The sequence below is a fragment of the Entelurus aequoreus genome, linkage group LG11 (genome assembly GCF_033978785.1).
Source record: "Entelurus aequoreus isolate RoL-2023_Sb linkage group LG11, RoL_Eaeq_v1.1, whole genome shotgun sequence".
In the NCBI taxonomy this organism is placed as follows: domain Eukaryota; kingdom Metazoa; phylum Chordata; class Actinopteri; order Syngnathiformes; family Syngnathidae; genus Entelurus; species Entelurus aequoreus.
This window is the reverse complement of record NC_084741.1, coordinates 35,852,477-35,870,874: the sequence shown is the minus strand read 5'-3', so window position 1 is coordinate 35,870,874 and position 18,398 is coordinate 35,852,477. Positions and strand designations below refer to the sequence as shown.

The window sequence follows — 18,398 nt, the reverse complement described above, 5'->3', positions numbered from 1 at the left end:
ACCCCTACTGTCCTACTGCAGCATGCTTCCTCCACCCTTGCTCGGACCACCTCCTGGATCAGCTGTCGCCTTTTCTTTCCCTGGGACTTGCTGTGGTGAGGTCTTGGATTACTACAGAGACCTGCCCGTCCGGATGCCACTGTTCCCACTAGTTCGCTGTGTCGCAACCGTGTCCCAGCCTGGCTGACTGCCTCGTGAGCCTTCCACTTCCTGCCGGTTCTCACTACTATGCCTGCCAAGGAGACTTTGTTGTCGCTGGAGTCCCTATACAGCAGCACCTCTCTAGCTCGGGTAACCATAAACTCCTCCGTCAGACTACTGAAGGGCAGTTTTAGCTTGTTGTTCTTCCCGTACAAGGCAGTCCTGTTGAGGCTTTGCGGTAGGCCCAACCACTTCCGGAGGAAACAACTGACCTTCCTCTCGAGTAAATGTGCATTTTTAGAATTATCTGTGTTTGTTTGTTTGAGCTTGATAAATTCTATTTTATGACAATCTGAGACAGATCAGGAGATACTGTGGGAGAGAGCCACTTTGTGTGCACACTGAGACAGTTTTGGTTCCTCATTTTAATAACGTGATTGTTGATTGACCAGCTCCTCGTCATCCTTTTAACATCGGGGGAAAAGCTACAATATTTAATGTGCACACAAAAACAGCTGAATCTGAGAGGTTTGCAACTTCATTCGGGATGTCAATCGACAAGGCCAATTTCGGCGAGACCTCCGCAAAATCTGGAAGAGTTGGCAAATCTGACGTGCGTCTAAAAGGCAAGTGTTTCCCAGCATGCCTTGTTGTCGTTACAATTATCAGTTTTGACTGCGTTAGCATGCATCTTTAATGTGGTATTTTGTACGGACAGGGCTTAATGTTTTTTTGTCTTGTACAAATAAATGATTGCTGCTTTTGGTGGTAATGTGACACTTTTAGTAAGAACGGTTAGTGCAAAGCTTCCAATTATTACCATTGTGGCCTCCAGTTTTAGTTATACGACATAAGATGTATATGAAATTCTGTTGATGGAGAAGGTATGTAGGGGTTCTCATTTGATTAATTTCGCCTGATGATTTTCATTGATATGTTGCCCAGTACCATTAGAACAACACATCAATTACATACACAATTTTATTAAACTACAATATAAAACACTGCTCAGTGACGGTATCACTCCCTAGACCTTACTGTTCTCCTTCTATTTCATCAGATGTGACTTGTCCTACAGTTGTACTTTGATTGTACATCTCATTTTGAAAAAAATGTTCCCCAAATTTTCATATGACGTCTTGATTATCATAAAGCTATACATTATACTGTACGTAACAAACTAGTCCATCATTCCACAGACTCAAGTGCGCAAAAATTTCATGAGTCGTTGAATAAGTCTCTGTGCTTTTTTATAATTTGGTATGACTTTAAAATAAACCACCATGGGGCCCAAAAAAGATTTTGAGTGCCAGCACTTTGATAAAGAAGGTGAGAAACACTATTGAATTCAAGTAAGACTCCTCCACTCAGCTCATCCTGTCAACAAGAGTCTTCAGTGAAAGTAAAAATAATGTTCATTTATCCATTTCATTCATCATGTGTATATATTATATCACATTGTTTTCTGCATGTAAAACTATAATCATTCTCCATAAAATGTGTTTAGTTTAAATATATGTGGGTGTTTAGAACGGATTAACCAGATTTATATTAATAATTGCTTCTATTTTTGTACGATTCAATCTTTGTCTGACCATTTGGAACAGATTACAAAACTTTAGGTACCACAGTGTTTAGTTTATTTGTCTGACAATTCTGTATGTTAGAATCTTACTTAAAATATTTCCTGCATGTTCAATAAAGACTTCATGATGGTTCCAATTGGAACAAGTGACAAATTAATTAACCTAACTTGAAACCCAACTTCACTGTCACAAAACAAATCATGTTTAACTTGAGAGGTTTTACAATACTGAAGTTATTTTTGCACGAGGATGCTGCATTGTCCTTATACTGTACATGAAATTTACTGCATAATAAACTGGATTTTTCCTCATATTATATTCTTCTTGTGATTGTGTTTAATTGTGTAGCTGTTACTAAAAAAAAAGCTGTCAGGACATAGAGCTTCAGGGTCTGTCACTGTTATTTACGTATTTAAGAACTTGTCGGCCATGAGCTGGCTAAAAGTAGACGGTGACAGGCGCTGACATGAGCCTTGTCATAATGATTTCCTGTGACATTCTACAATCTTGTCAATTTAGCATAAATTATCAGTCATGAAAGGCCTGCTGGCTGATTAAAACCAATTGTCTGGGTGACGAAGGACAAGGCAACCTCTTTATTATATGATAAACTAAGTTAATGGAAGACGACAATCACTCCTCAGGGAAATCGGACCAACTCTTAATTAAAGCATTGTTTTCTCTTCTGTGTGAAAGGTGATCTATACTCATCCAATGTGCACATGAATAGAACTTAACTTAAAGAAAAAAGGAATCAATCATCTTATAATTAGGAGTGACACTCAACACTCAAGGGTCACAACATTAGGCATACCTAATCATGTGCATACAATTCAAGCAAATATGGTGAGGTGGTTACAGTATCAGATGAGCATAGCATTAGTAATTGTCCACAGCCCAAAAGCCAGAGATCGTCACAATCCTGCACTCCAGTCAACGAAATTGGGAATGTGAGTGCGAAGGACATCCAGCGAATCAGAAAAACAAGCCGTTAAAAACATGTCCAACACTGTAGAAGACTCGGAGAGGCAGCCTTGCCGTAGCGTCGTCAGTCTGGACCGTACCGAAGGAAAATTTTGCCTCTGCGCCAAAACAACATTCACACAGTGAACATTAATCCATGAAAATATTGAGAAACTGCCTTGTCGTCTGTCCGACATGTTTCAGTTAGTTGTTTTCTACAGAAGAGCTCCTGGATCAGCCCTGCTTACTGGATCCTATGCAGACATACATGTCGGTTGTTTTCCATACATCTGTGTGCAACATAAACAATGACACCAGTTCCTTCGGTCACACAACAGAGAAGCAGTCTAAAAGATATTCATTATTATTTGATATGGACAAACCAGATGCACTGCCTTAAGTGTTATAGCAACAACATGCTAATTTTCAACACCTGTCCACAGAAGGCTGCTCGGTTAAAGAATACATGTTAAAATGTTACAAAATATACAATGAATCAAATTTACAATACATTAATTGAACCAGAATTGTTCACTTTGGGGGAGTTTAAGTCCATTTTAAAAGATCGAGAAACCTGTTCTCCTGTATTGTCTTGTTGTAATTATTATTGTAACGTTGTTTGTGCCGCCTTCTTTGTCAGGTCGCTCTTGAAAAAGAGATTTTAATCTCAATGAGTCTTTACCTGGTTAAATAAAGGAAATTGATTGATTGATTGATTGATTGATTGATTGATTGATTGATTGATTGATTGATTAATCATGTGTACAACGTTGCTCTAATTTTTTCCACAGTTTCAGATGTCTGAGGAAAATGTTCAAGTCAGTTTGCCATTTTAATTCAGTGGGAAGAGTGTTCCACAGTCTGGCTCCGTTAGAGGAAAATTGGTGTACTGTCCAAAAGATGTTTCTGAACTTAGGAACCACACAGTCCCCAATGACTAAGGATCTGGTGTTAGGGCTTTGAGAACCTTGATGTCTGACAGCCAGCGGTGGCACATGAATAGTTAGATATTTAAAAAACAATTTCAGTGTGAGAAATTTTACAAAATGTTCAAATGTAAAAAGCTTGTGTTTCTTAATGATGTCACAATGATGCCACCTCAAATGTGTTCTGTCACATACCTTGACTGCTTGGTTGTACTGGGACATGAGTGGCTTCAGGGATGTGGGTGAAGTTTGCGACCACGAGGTTAGACAATAGGAGAAATGAGAGAATATCATTGCGTGTAAATACAACATAGCAGTTTGACGAGGCACTTCTCTTCTAACAAAACAAAAGCAGTTAAATGTTGACTTGATATTTTTACACACACTTTTTACCTGGCTTTGGAATTTAAGATTATTGTCAATAATTATTCCTAAATACTTTGTCTCTTTAGCTTCTTGGATAATTTCATTATCTATACATACCTTAATTAAATTGTTTGAAGGTTGTGCTTTAATTGAGAAACAAACTGAAATTGTTTTGTTAACATTTAGTGTTAATTGAGATTTTTGAAGTCAAGCTGAAATGTTAACTAGAGATTATGTCAACTGCTACCCAGCTAAAGTACAAACCCCGTTTCCATATGAGTTGGGAAATTGTGTTAGATGTAAATATAAACAGAATACAATGATTTGCAAATCCTTTTCAACCCATATTCAATTGAATGCACTACAAAGACAAGATATTTGATGTTCAAACTCATAAACTTTATTTTTTTTTTGCAAATAATAATTAACTTAGAATTTCATGGCTGCAACACGTGGCCAAAGTAGTTGGGAAAGGGCATGTTCACCACTGTGTTACATGGCTTTCCTTTTAACAACACTCAGTAAACGTTTGGGAACTGAGGAAACACATTTTTTAAGCTTCTCAGGTGGAATTATTTCCCATTCTTGCTTGATGTACAGCTTAAGTTGTTCAACAGTCCGGGGTCTCTGTTGTGGTATTTTAGGCTTCATAATGCGCCACACATTTTCTGGACTACAGGCAGGCCAGTCTAGTACACGTACTCTTTTACTATGAAGCCACGTTGATGTAATTGCATTGCAATGCATTGTCTTGCTGAAATAAGCAGGGGCATCCATGGTAACGTTGCTTGGATGGCAACATATGTTGCTCCAAAACCTGTATGTACCTTTCAGCATTAATGGTGCCTTCACAGATGTGTAAGTTACCCATGTCTTGTCTAATACACCCCCATACCATCACAGATGCTGGCTTTTCAACTTTGCGCCTATAACAATCCGGATGGTTCTTTTCCTCTTTGGTCCGGAGGACACAACGTCCACCGTTTCCAAAAACAATTTGAAATGTGGACTCGTCAGACCACAGAACACTTTTCCACTTTGTATCAGTCCATCTTATATGAGCTCAGGCCCAGCGAAGCCGACGGCGTTTCTGGGTGTTGTTGATAAACGGTTTTCGCCTTGCATAGGAGAGTTTTAACTTGCACTTACAGATGTAGCGACCAACTGTAGTTACTGACAGTGGGTTTCTGAAGTGTTCCTGAGCCCATGTGGTGATATCCTTTACACACTGATGTCGCTTGTTGATGCAGTACAGCCTGAGGGATCGAAGGTCACAGGCTTAGCTGCTTACGTGCAGTGATTTCTCCAGATTCTCTGAACCCTTTGATGATATTACGGACCGTAGATGGTGAAATCCCTAAATTCCTCGCAATAGCTGGTTGAGAAAGGTTTTTCTTAAACTGTTCAACAATTTGCTCACGCATTTGTTGACAAAGTGGTGACCCTCGCCCCATCCTTGTTTGTGAATGACTGAGCATTTCATGGAATCTACTTTTATACCCAATCATGGCACCCATCTGTTCCCAATTTGCCTGTTCACCTGTGGAATGTTCCAAATAAGTGTTTGATGAGCATTCCTCAACTTTATCAGTATTTATTTCCACCTTTCCCAACTTCTTTGTCACGTGTTGCTGGCATCAAATTCTAAAGTTAATGATTATTTGCAAAAAAAAAATGTTTATCAGTTTGAACATCAAATATCTTGTCTTTGTAGCAGATTCAACTGAATATGGGTTGAAAATGATTTGCAAATCATTGTATTCCGTTTATATTTACATCCAACACAATTTCCCAACTCATATGGAAACGGGGTTTGTAGAATTATTTGCAGGCACCTGAATAACTGTGTTGTCGGCATAGAGCTGGCAGTTGACACCCTGGCAACAGTTTGGAAGGTCCTTTATATGCATGGCAAACAACAATGGCCCTAATACGGCGCCTTGTGGCACTCCCATGTCATTAGAGCCAAGACAAGATTTAACTGAGATTTAAGGAGACATCACATTAGTCAGCTCTCCAAGGTAAATGCAGTAAACATTATTAAATTATTTAATACAATTACTGTAGTTGTGGTACATTCTATTGTGTTGATTTTCAAACAGTATGTCTTATCTAAAAGTGTTTCTTCTTTTTCAAAGGGATGTTACTTGTTAAAACTGCTGTTTTGGGGAGGCAAGCACAGACTTGATAGATTTCAATGCATTCAAATGGGTGGCGCTAATTTAAGATTCAAGTTTTTTGACTTACAAGCTCAATTGAGCTCATAAGTTTGATTGATTGATTGAGACTTTTATTAGTAGGTTGCACAGTGAAGTACATATTCCGTACAATTGACCACTAAATGGTAACACCCGAATAAGTTTTTCAACTTGTTTAAGTCGGGGTCCACTTAAATTGATTCATGATACAGATATATACTATCATATATACTATCATCATAATACAGTCATCACACAAGATAATCACATTGAATTATTTACATTATTTACAATCAGGGGTGTGGGGGGGGGGGTATGGACATCAAGTAGTGGATATAGAGAGAGAGAGAGAGAGAGAGAGAGAGAGATCAGAAGGCATAAGAAAAAGAAAAAGTATCTGCATTTGATTGTTTACATTTGATTATTAGCAATTCGGGGAGGGTGTTAGTTTAGGGTGGTAGCTGCCTGGAGGTGAACTTTTATTGTGGTTTTGAAGGAGGATAGAGATGCCCTTTCTTTTATACCTGTTGGGAGCGCATTCCACATTGATGTGGCATAGAAAGAGATACCATCGTACTAAGTACGAAGAAGAGTTAGGCCAGGGCTAGTCGACTAAATTGAGCCACATTTCCAAAAGGCTAAGGACTCCGGGACCGGGCTTCTTTCTCCCTTCACTATTATTTTTATTTCGAGAACCAGAATTCTTCATGGTAGACATTTTTTTTGGTCTATTCCTAGTGTCAGAGTTAAAAATTACAGAAAAAAAATGGCCCTCTTTTGCAAAATACAAATGTCCACTATGTCAATGCAGGGATCTGCTACTGTCTTTACACTGGTCCAAGTTCATCCATACAACAGAAGTGCAAGTGTTTTTATTATATTTAATTTGCTGCAAAAATATGAAATTCTGTCCCAAGTTTTGAACTAAAATGGGTCTGGTGTCATTGCTGGGCCACCAATTGAATAGTCCTCGTTTAGGTTGTAGATTGCAATGTGATGTTTTGCTTATTAAGCTAAACCTACCAACCCTACCAGCTCTTTTCATGGTGTAGTGCATTTCTATGTTTACATGTACCTAATGATATGGCCGATAAGTGCTGTGTTGCAAATGCACTTATCGCCATTCAGAAGTTGTTATCCCTCAACAAATATCACCATCATGTCGACATATTTGCTTATCAATAAACGGCCATGCATGACAGTCGGTAATCCTCCCCCGCCTCTCCCCTCAGCCTTCGCCGTGTTTGTTTTGTTATCACCTTCACAGTTGAAAAGATTCCAAGGAGATGTGTGTTTGTGTGCAAGCTTCAGCAGGGCTCAGCAAACACATCCAGTTTGTCTTCCTCTTGTGCTTCTCGGATGACATAACAGAAAAGCAAACATTTCTCTGTCGTGTTCCTCGCGTGGCCTTCCGCCCCCCCTCCGCACCTCGCCAACCCTCCCATGAGCAACACTTGAGAGGTGACAGGCGTACACCCGCACTTCCATTCTTACCCTACGCAGAAAGAAAGAAAGAATGCCTCCCGGAGGATAATTAGTGAAACTTGAAGAGCCAATGCTAATCCCACAGTACTCCACTTTGTGTGTCTGTGAGGCTGCTGCTGACAAAGTGCAACGTTGGCCTCAGTGAAAGTCAATAAGAAGCGCACCGTTATCAGGCTTTATGATAAACAAACACTGCCATCTATCACGGGGAAAGCAGATCATAACATTCAACAGACTAAGCCATCAAACGCACACATAAATTATTCCACACATTTAATTTTGTTAATAGAAGTAGAATCATTTGTAACACTGAGGCAGCACTGAGGCTTTGGATATAAGAAGCACTTGGCTGCAGCCGGCAGGCTTTGATTGACAGGAGCTGGGATGGACCATTAGCGGCACATCTCGACATAGTAGCATGACAAGACCCGTCACGCCTCAATTCTGAGCATGTTCACTATTAACATGCAATTATCTTAATATGGAAGACAGATTATGCCCATCCGAGTGTCCAGTTCCCTGGTTCCCATGCCGACCAAACACAGCATCTGATAAGGACAGTAAAGTAGCACCAATTGAAATTGTTTCCCATTACAACCAGGATGCCAGAAGACTTCAAAGGAGGTGGAGCAGCATTTTTCCAACCTGTTAAAATAAACTAATGATTTGAATCTACATTTAAAACACTTCCTTGTGGTCGAGATAACACGCGTTGCATAAGCTTCCGTGTAAATTTTGCTCCACAGTCACTTTTATAAGCCGTTTTATGGGTCAGCCTGCAAGATGTTTGATTCAGGAGGTGTTCCCAGATTGCAAATGAAAGCACTCTCTCCAAAATCTTAGTTTATCTTTTGAAAAAGTACACTGTTTAAATAAATATCTTGAAGTCATCACCGCTATGTTTTTTTCTCCAGAGATGGTCGAGAATAAACCCTATGAAGATTATACAAACCCCGTTTCCATATGAGTTGGGAAATTGTGTTAGATGTAAATATAAACGGAATACAATGATTTGCAAATCATTTTCAACCCATATTCAGTTGAATATGCTACAAAGACAACATATTTGATGTTCAAACTGATAAACATTTTTTTATTTGGAACATTCCACAGGTGAACAGGCAGGTGGGTGCCATGATTGGGTATAAAAGTAGATTCCATGAAATGCTCAGTCATTCACAAACAAGGATGGGGCGAGGGTCACCACTTTGTCAAAAAATGCGTGAGCAAATTGTTGAGCAGTTTAAGAAAAACCTTTCTCAACCAGCTATTGCAAGGAATTTAGGGATTTCACCATCTACGGTCCGTAATATCGTCAAAGGGTTCAGAGAATCTGGAGAAATCACTGCACGTAAGCAGCTAAGCCTGTGACCTTCGATCCCTCAGGCTGTACTGCATCAACAAGCGACATCAGTGTGTAAAGGATATCACCACATGGGCTCAGGAACACTTCAGAAACCCACTGTCAGTAACTACAGTTGGTCGCTACATCTGTAAGTGCAAGTTAAAACTCTCCTATGCAAGGCGAAAACCATTTATCAACAACACCCAGAAACGCCGTCGGCTTCGCTGGGCCTGAGCTCATCTAAGATTCAGTTGAATATGCTACAAAGACAACATATTTGATGTTCAAACTGATAAACATTTTTTTATTTGGAACATTCCACAGGTGAACAGGCAGGTGGGTGCCATGATTGGGTATAAAAGTAGATTCCATGAAATGCTCAGTCATTCACAAACAAGGATGGGGCGAGGGTCACCACTTTGTCAAAAAATGCGTGAGCAAATTGTTGAGCAGTTTAAGAAAAACCTTTCTCAACCAGCTATTGCAAGGAATTTAGGGATTTCACCATCTACGGTCCGTAATATCGTCAAAGGGTTCAGAGAATCTGGAGAAATCACTGCACGTAAGCAGCTAAGCCCGTGACCTTCGATCCCTCAGGCTGTACTGCATCAACAAGCGACATCAGTGTGTAAAGGATATCACCACATGGGCTCAGGAACACTTCAGAAACCCACTGTCAGTAACTACAGTTGGTCGCTACATCTGTAAGTGCAAGTTAAAACTCTCCTATGCAAGGCGAAAACCATTTATCAACAACACCCAGAAACGCCGTCGGCTTCGCTGGGCCTGAGCTCATCTAAGATGGACTGATACAAAGTGGAAAAGTTTTCTGTGGTCTGACGAGTCCACATTTCAAATTGTTTTTGGAAAATGTGGACGTTGTGTCCTCCAGACCAAAGAGGAAAAGAACAATCCGGATTGTTATAGGCGCAAAGTGTAAAAGCCAGCATCTGTGATGGTATGGGGGTGTATTAGTGCCCAAGACATGGGTAACTTACACATCTGTGAAGGCGCCATTAATGCTGAAAGGTACCTACAAGTTTTGGAGCAACATATGTTGCCATCCAAGCAACGTTACCATGGACGCCCCTGCTTATTTCAGCAAGACAATGCCAAGCCACGTGTTACATCAACGTGGCTTCATAGTAAAAGAGTGCAGGTACTAGACTGGCCTGCCTGTAGTCCAGACCTGTCTCCCATTGAAAATGTGTGGCGCATTATGATGCCTAAAATACCACAACGGAGACCCCCGGACTGTTGAACAACTTAAGCTGTACATCAAGCAAGAATGGGAAAGAATTCCACCTGAGAAGCTTAAAGATGTGTCTCCTCAGTTCTCAAACGTTTACTGAGTGTTGTTAAAAGGAAAGGCCATGTAACACAGTGGTGAACATGCCATTTCCCAACTACTTTGGCATGTGTTGCAGCCATGAAATTATAAGTTAATTATTATTATCGCAAAAAAAAAAAAAAAAAGTATGAGTTTGAACATCAAATATCTTGTCTTTGTAGTGCATTCAATTGAATATGGGTTGAAAAGGATTTGCAAATCATTGTATTCCGTTTATATTTACATGTAACACAATTTCACAACTCATATGGAAACAGGGTTTGTAGATTCACCAAGTCTCAACATATCTCCGAAAAAAAAGCTTTTTTTTACCGGCGTTTATGTTACTGCATGTCACATAACGGTGTTATCATATTTTTAGATTAAAACTATACTTTATCCTACCTTTTTTGTGTTACATCACAGCCTAGCTGAGAGTTTGACTTAATGTCTAAATAGGGGCATCCATGTCGCTCTGATGTCACGACGTAACCAGACTGCGAAACCCCACAAATAAAGGTATCCAAAACTGTGTGCAAGCTCACGCCAAAATGCATGAAACTTATGATTTTACACTTTGGCTTTGTTCAACACGAGTATCTAACATTATAACATTTATACGTTTGAAAAGTCGAAATTCATCATAGGTCCCATTTAAGACAAAACTAAGTTTCTTTTAGTTCAGGAGTGTCAAACTTATATTATCTCCGGGGCCACATGGAGGAAAATCTATTCCCACGTGGGCCGGACTGGTAGAATCATGGCATGATAACTTAAAAATAAAGGCAACTTCAAATGTGTTTTCTTTGGCCAAAAATAGAACAAGCATATTCTGAAAATGTATACATGACAATTAATCCTCTTGGCAAAACACTGGTGCCGTTTCCAAAACACCATGAACTATATCTCCATGTTTTTACAAAGCCATTAAACTTGAAGCACTTCCTATTCAGCATTATCATGTTGGCAGTTCATTAAAGACGTGTTTGGAAAAGCAAACAAGTGTTTCCTCACACCGCCACATTGGTGACATCCACAAATGCCACAACACATTCAAATATTACAATGATAATATAATCAAAACAATGATCAAAATGACACCATAATAGCTAAATTAAAGGTAACATAACTACAAACTTAACCGATGTGAACATAGTAGATTTAATCATAAAATAAAATAGAAAAAACAACAAATGTAGAAACACACATTTTTACAATGGAGTTCAGGGTGCCGTCAACAAACAGCGAGCACCGCACGGAACTCTAACTAAAAAGATGATGGTCATGTTGACTTTGCATTTTACTGTTTCGTTGTTTTTATCTGTTGAGTGGATAATTTTCAATTAAAAAAAAGTTATGGTGCGTTGCTACAGCATTAGTCTGTTGCCAGCCACAATTTACGCTGATTGGAGTAGCAGCAGCCAATCCAGAGGGCGCTTAAAGTCAGCTGACACGTCTTCTTTAAACAGTGTCATGTGTGACGTGGGTTACACTTGAATTCCTATTGCGACATCAAGTGGACACATTTAGAACAGCAGTTTCTTTCATTAAAAAAATTGCAGCTCATGTTACACTTAATGGTATTTTGTGGGCCGTGGGCCAGATTAAACCTGTCTACGGGCCTGATGCGGCCCCCGGGCCGTACGTTTGACACCCCTGTTTTAGTTCCTGCAGTGACAGAGCAAATCAAGTCTGAGGTGTGCAGAAAACTCCAGAAATAATGCTCCAGAAAAACAGCTTTTCTAGAAGTGGGGGCGGTGGCGGGAGCTCAGCCATATTAGTGTCTCAGCGGAGGCTCCTGGGTCACACTTTAAAAAGTCCTCCATTAAAACACCCACACAGCAGCTTTAAGAGAGCATATTAAATACATAAGATGTGATCTAGAGGCGAGGTCTCTATTGAGATCTTTGTTTTGGGTAGAGCTCACTAGAGCAGGAGGAGGAGAAAAGTGTTTTGGCGGCTCTCATTCAACCAAGGAGAAACCAGAAGCTCCCGTCTTGCCGCACAAAGCAGGGAACAGCTGGCTGATCGATACCCGACAAAGGCTGAGAGGTTAGAGCAGTCAAAAGACTGTTAACTAGCCATTTTATTTGTCAGACATTTATATAATTGTTTATGGTTCACTGCACCTCTTTCACTTCAGGCCAGGCCGCACACCTGTGCTTGGATCACGGTCAAGGCCGCTCTCCATCGCTTTTTTTCATCGCCTCACGACACAATCACCTAGTTTAAATGGATGCAAATATATTTAGATAGTAGTAGATATTTAAAAAGAGAGTATTTTGATTTAACTACTTTTATGCGTTTAATACATTTAATACAATACCATGACAAGTATTTATTTGCTGTTTTTAAACAATAATTCATTTAATTAGAATACTGACTGTGTATTTATAGCGTCAAACCTGCAATTCCTTTAGCAAAACACATACAATGGTTAGATTTTTACCATCTCTGTGTCCCTTTTACATAATTCATGAAACTGCCATAGCATTTAATTTATGATTATGTGTAAAAATATCAAGTTAAACCCCAGTTTTTACAAGTTGTTTTAAAGACTATATCTGCAGTCTAATTTGATAAGTGGTAACTTGAGTTACAAGTTCAATTGGTTCTGTGATGCAGTTCGTACCTCGAAAAACTTGTCGCGTATTGAAATGAATTTAAATCAATTTAATCGGTGCTTGGCCCCTACAAAAAAAACACAATTTTAACACATAACATGCCTTTGAAAAGAAAAACAAACTTTAAAATGTTAATATTGTATAAAAACAATACACCATAATGTAACGCAAACATCTGGTATGTTTATGAAGTAATGTAATTATAATGTACAGCATTTGGAGAGCAGCCCTCTTCTATATTTCTTTGAGTTGCTTTTCCATCAAACACACCATCAGCAGCGTCTCCATATTTTCACGAATAAATGCCTGCCATCTATGAATTAAAGTAAAATCCTTGGCAGCCGTTATTGACTCCTTTTGCTACAGTATAGTGCACTCGAAGTGCACGCTCTGTCATGTTTTTTGATGAGTTGTTTCTTTAATTTAATGAATATCATTGGCTTCTTCTTCTCAGCGCTGTCCTTCACACTCAGTCTTCATTCCCATGGTTGGAAAACAGAAGTAAGTATGTCAATCTCTAGCTATAAGCTACTGTATAGTAATGCCAGCTGGTAAGAACAGATGTTTTGGGTGGATTTCATGAAGATTGCTGTGGCATTCGCCATGCCAACTAACTGTGAGGAGGCTCATATCCAGAATGTTTGCTTGCAACCTAAAGCACAAGTATTAGCCGAGAGACAGCTCCTATTCAACTTCTTACACTGGGACACTCATATTCCGAGGTAACACTGTACATGTAACATGATGTGGTATGCATAGCTTACATGCGTGCATTGGTAAGCTTCCACTTTATGAATAGGAACCACAAGAGGCATTATGCATAGGAACTAGTTGTTACATTCCACGGACTAATAAAACCTAATAAGTAATATGCAGTGGATCATGATTATCTTTGTCTATAGCTCATTCAAAGGCATTTTTTTTTCCAAAAACATTGCATCTGCTTGCCATTTTATGAATTTGCTGCATGTGGTTTATTCCTGCTGTAGTTGAGAACATAGGCACTAATCTACATTTCTGCCAGTGGGTGCTCGGTGTGTGTGTATTAAAACTAAAAATAAAAAATTATGTTCAGCGAAGTTAATATCCCACTTGATTTGTGGCTTTATTATTTTGTAAAACGGACCAAACTCGCCACAAAATTAAGTGCAACAAGATTGATTTTTCAAAAATTATTTTAAAAATTGAAAGTTGCCATTAATCCCACGTGGGTGCTCGGCAATGTATCGGCGCCTAAGGTTGAGAACATTGTAGAGCTGTTGAGTGTGAATCTGTTGGTAAATGAGAGACTGTGGAAGATTAGCATTATTACACTTCAACAGCTCTGTCAATGTAAACAAGGGAGTGAGGACGTGGGTGGGCAGCGCAGAAAGACATTTGATGGGTTAGACAGTTGACATGTCAGTTGGAGCTATTCAGGGAAAAATTTGATTGGCAAAAAGCACGATGATTCGCCAAAATGTGGATTGTATTGGACAAAGTTATAAGGCTGTGCATAATTCACGGGGGTTGGTTGAATTTGCCTGAATTGGCGCAATCGCAACATGGCTAATTCCACGAGGGTCTAAATATCTGCAGTGAACATGCAAGTTTGGCGCATGTTGAGATGTCAACATTCATCTTTTCATTTGTGCAAATTATTGTGTATTTTGTGTGCATAATGTTAGCGTATCACCTCATCGTCCTGCTGAAGAACACAAGGCTCTGGCTCTAAAAGGCTGGCACCCACTCTGGGGCTCATCCAGGCGGAGAGGGGCTTCCTGCACATCCTTTGTCACACCATTTGGGGCCCTTGTGTCTATGTGGCTGCCCCGGCGCTCTGGACCCACTTGGCAGATCTATATGCACACGGACATCTGCTCTCTGCTCTCACCCCCTACCCGAACCTCCTGGTGGATAAGCACAACAAGAAGTTACAGAGCCTAAAGTCTTACGCTTTGATGCATGCACACGTACATTTAGCAGTCCAGCTACTGTATGTATTTTAGCATTGAGCAAACTTTTTATGGGCCCGCTGCCCTACAAAATGTAAAATATTTTCTTGTACCCATAAAAGTAGACAAAGCAAGTCCAATTTGGGAAAAACATCAATACAACATTTAGTTCTACACTCCCTAATCTGATGTCTGCTTGTGAGCGTTCTGCAATCAGAAGAATGCGCTCTGACAACAAACAGGGCAGATTGTGGCATTGTGGTGTATACTGCTGTAAACTAGCATGATTTTATTTTGAAGGCTAGACTGAAACAGCATGTGAGGGGGAGAAAAAAAAAAAACAGATGTAGACTTGGCGACACGTTAAAGAAAAAAAAAAAAGACTTGCTTTGTGAAACAACGATTTGTGTGAGAAACAAAGGGAGTGATATTTGGATGCGGATGCAAAAAATGTCACACAGGAACATTTTTTAAAATGCTTTACTTGAATGTATGCCATCTTTTTGCTCAAAACTTGGTAACGGATATCTGAAGTCCATCCATCCATTAATACATCTATTTCCTACCGCTTGTCCCTCAGTGGCTTGACATACAAATTCAAATATAACATAGCATTTTAATGCAAAATAAACAGTAGCTAAATAAATTACAATGAAATAAAAACTAAATGTTGTCCACAAAATTATGGAATCAAAATAAATGACCGATAAAAGTGCTGATTTTAACACAAAGAAAACATTCACCACCTCAATAGACTTTTGTAAGTAATATAAATGTTATTCATTTTATTACAGCATGTGCCCTTAATGTTAAAACTCCGTCGACACAAATGAGCACAGCATTGAGCAGTGGAAACGTAGATTTACTATGAGGTTTGTACTTTTAATTGTCGAAATTAAATCCGTGGTGAATTTTGGTAACAGCTAAACTAGCATGTTGCGATACTGTGTACAGGTGATCAGTGTACAGTGTACAGTGCAGGGTCCAAACAGCGCTTGCGTGGTCTTCTGACAGTAACGTTTTTTTTATAGTTACTATGATTTTAAAAACAATTTGTTTGTCGTAATGTATCGTTTTTGAAGGGGACAATTATTTGAATACCATGGATGCAAGAATAGTGATTTTACGGCATCTTTTCGGAGTTTAATGTGTTATGGACATAGAACACTGAGCTAGCAGCATCACTGATATATGTTAGCAATCACTTCCTAGGTCAAGGAGAAAGATATCAAGACACTGATAAGACGTCATTTGCATTTTCAGGCGCAGGAAAACGATCCATTGCATTTTAAACAGCGAAGAAAATCCTTTAACAAATGTATTTTGGTATATCGGTATGTTTAGTTATACTCCTTGCTTAATGGAAATTAAGAATATGTGGGCCTGGGAAATGATTCCATTGCAAGTCTAAGGGCAAAAAACAAGTGTAAGGTTGCAGCTATTGATTATTTTAAGAAATCAAGTAATCCATCAATTAGTGTGTTTGATTTAATCGAATGTACAACACATGAGCCTAAATGCGTATTTTAGGGAAAAAAAGTTTAAATTCACAACAATGTTTCTGCCTGCAAACCTTCATTCGTTTTTTGTGATAAATTCACATCATCAACATTAAAATTGCACTTTGAACATGTGTGCGTTAATAAAAATTTAAAAACAAACAAAAAACTCTCTTCTGTCACACAAATCAAGGCACCGACTCATCACCGCTCTCAAGTGCGATCTACAGCAGCGGCCATGAGGAAACTGTGTCCGCATATTTAAAGTTCCAGGCACTCAATGCAGTCCGGATTGTATCTATTTTTATTAGATACATTCATTACACAATTAATTGAAGGAATGGAATATACATCAAAGGTTGTTTTTCCTTAATAAAATTAAACGATTATGTTGCAGCCCTAAAAAAGTTAAATATATACTTGAGTACATGAGTATTTTTGTTTGTCTGTTAAAACTTAACTTTCTGGTTCATGGATGGATAGGACATTATAATTAAATCGATGGGATCATATTAACTGCATTTTTGGGCAAGGGGAACTGTTACTTTGTAAGTAATCCTCTACCACAGTGTTTCTTAACCATAGTTGAGCACCCCTTCGAGCGCCACCAAAAGATATGGGCCACAGCGGTACTCAGTTGCAATACACTATTCCACCACTTGTGGCAGTAATGACAATATCAAACAAACAGAAGAAGTCTGGAGCTAAAGTCATGGAGAAGTTTTAAGCGCAAAAGTTATGATTAAAGTGGTGAAGCTGTAATTTCTGTTGCACTTAGATTTATTGACAGTTTATTTAAGAAACATATAGCATTAAAAGATTACAGTTGGTACAAAATGCGGCTGCTAGACTTTTGACAAAAACAAGAAAGTTTGATCATATTACGCCTATACTGGCTCACCTGCACTGGCTTCCTGAGCACTTAAAGGCCTACTGAAACCCACTACTACCGACCACGCAGTCTGATAGTTTATATATCAATGATGAAATCTTAACATTATAACACATGCCAATACGGCCGGGTTAACTTATAAAGTGACATTTTAAATTTGCCGCTAAACTTCCGGTTTGAAACGCCTCTGAGGATGACGTATGCGCGTGACGTAGCCCGGGGAACACGGGTATGCCTTCCACATTGAAGCCAATACGAAAAAGCTCTGTTTTCATTTCATAATTCCACAGTATTCTGGACATCTGTGTTCGTGAATCTGTTGCAATTATGTTCATTGCATTATGGAGAAAGAAGCTGAGCAAGCAAAGAAGAAAGTTGTCGGTGCGAAACGGACGTATTTTTCGAAGGAAGTCAGCAACAACAGTACACAGCCGGCGCGTCTTTGTTTACATTCCCGAAAGATGCAGTCAAGATGGAAGAACTCGGATAACAGAGACTCTAACCAGGAGGACTTTTGACTTCGATACACAGACGCCTGTAGAGAACTGGGACAACACAGACTCTTACCAGGATTACTTTGATTTGGATGACAAAGACGCAGACGTGCTACCGTGAGTATGCAGCTTTGGCTTCTAAACATTTGATCGCTTGACCGTATGTGCGCAACTTTTTTTTTGCGTATGTACGTAACTTTTTTAAAATATATAAGCTTTATGAACCTTGGGTTAGGTGAACGGTCTTTTGGGCTGAGTGATTGTGTGTGTTGATCAGGTGTTTGAATTGTATTGGCGTGTTCTATGGAGCTAGGAGCTAGCATAGGAGCTAGGAGTTAGCATAACAAAGACGTAGGTGTTTTTATGCAGGATTAATTTGTGTCATATTAAATATAAGCCTGGTTGTGTTGTGGCTAATAGAGTAAATATATGTCTTGTGTTTATTTACTGTTTTAGTCATTCCCAGCTGAATACCAGGTACCGTGAGTATGCAGCCTTGGCTGCTAAACATTTGATAGCTTGACCGTATGTGCGCGTCACGTACGTAACTTTTTAAAAATATATAAGCTTTATGAACATTGGGTTAGGTGAACTGTCTTTTGGGCTGAGTGATTG

At 39.2% G+C, this 18,398-nt stretch overlaps 1 long non-coding RNA gene across 2 annotated transcripts in view; it reads right to left on the bottom strand.

Annotated features, from left to right (window-relative positions):
* Positions 1 to 1,772: 1,772 nt before the first annotated feature.
* The window catches only part of LOC133660647 (uncharacterized), a 52,139-nt gene continuing 35,513 nt past the window's right edge, over positions 1,773 to 18,398 (bottom strand). For both annotated transcript variants that reach the window (XR_009827855.1, XR_009827854.1), the window contains 3 exons: positions 14,640 to 14,853; positions 3,812 to 3,844; positions 1,773 to 2,980 (listed from right to left, as the gene is read on the bottom strand). This is a non-coding gene — a long non-coding RNA (uncharacterized LOC133660647). The remainder of the gene's footprint in view (positions 2,981 to 3,811; positions 3,845 to 14,639; positions 14,854 to 18,398) is intronic.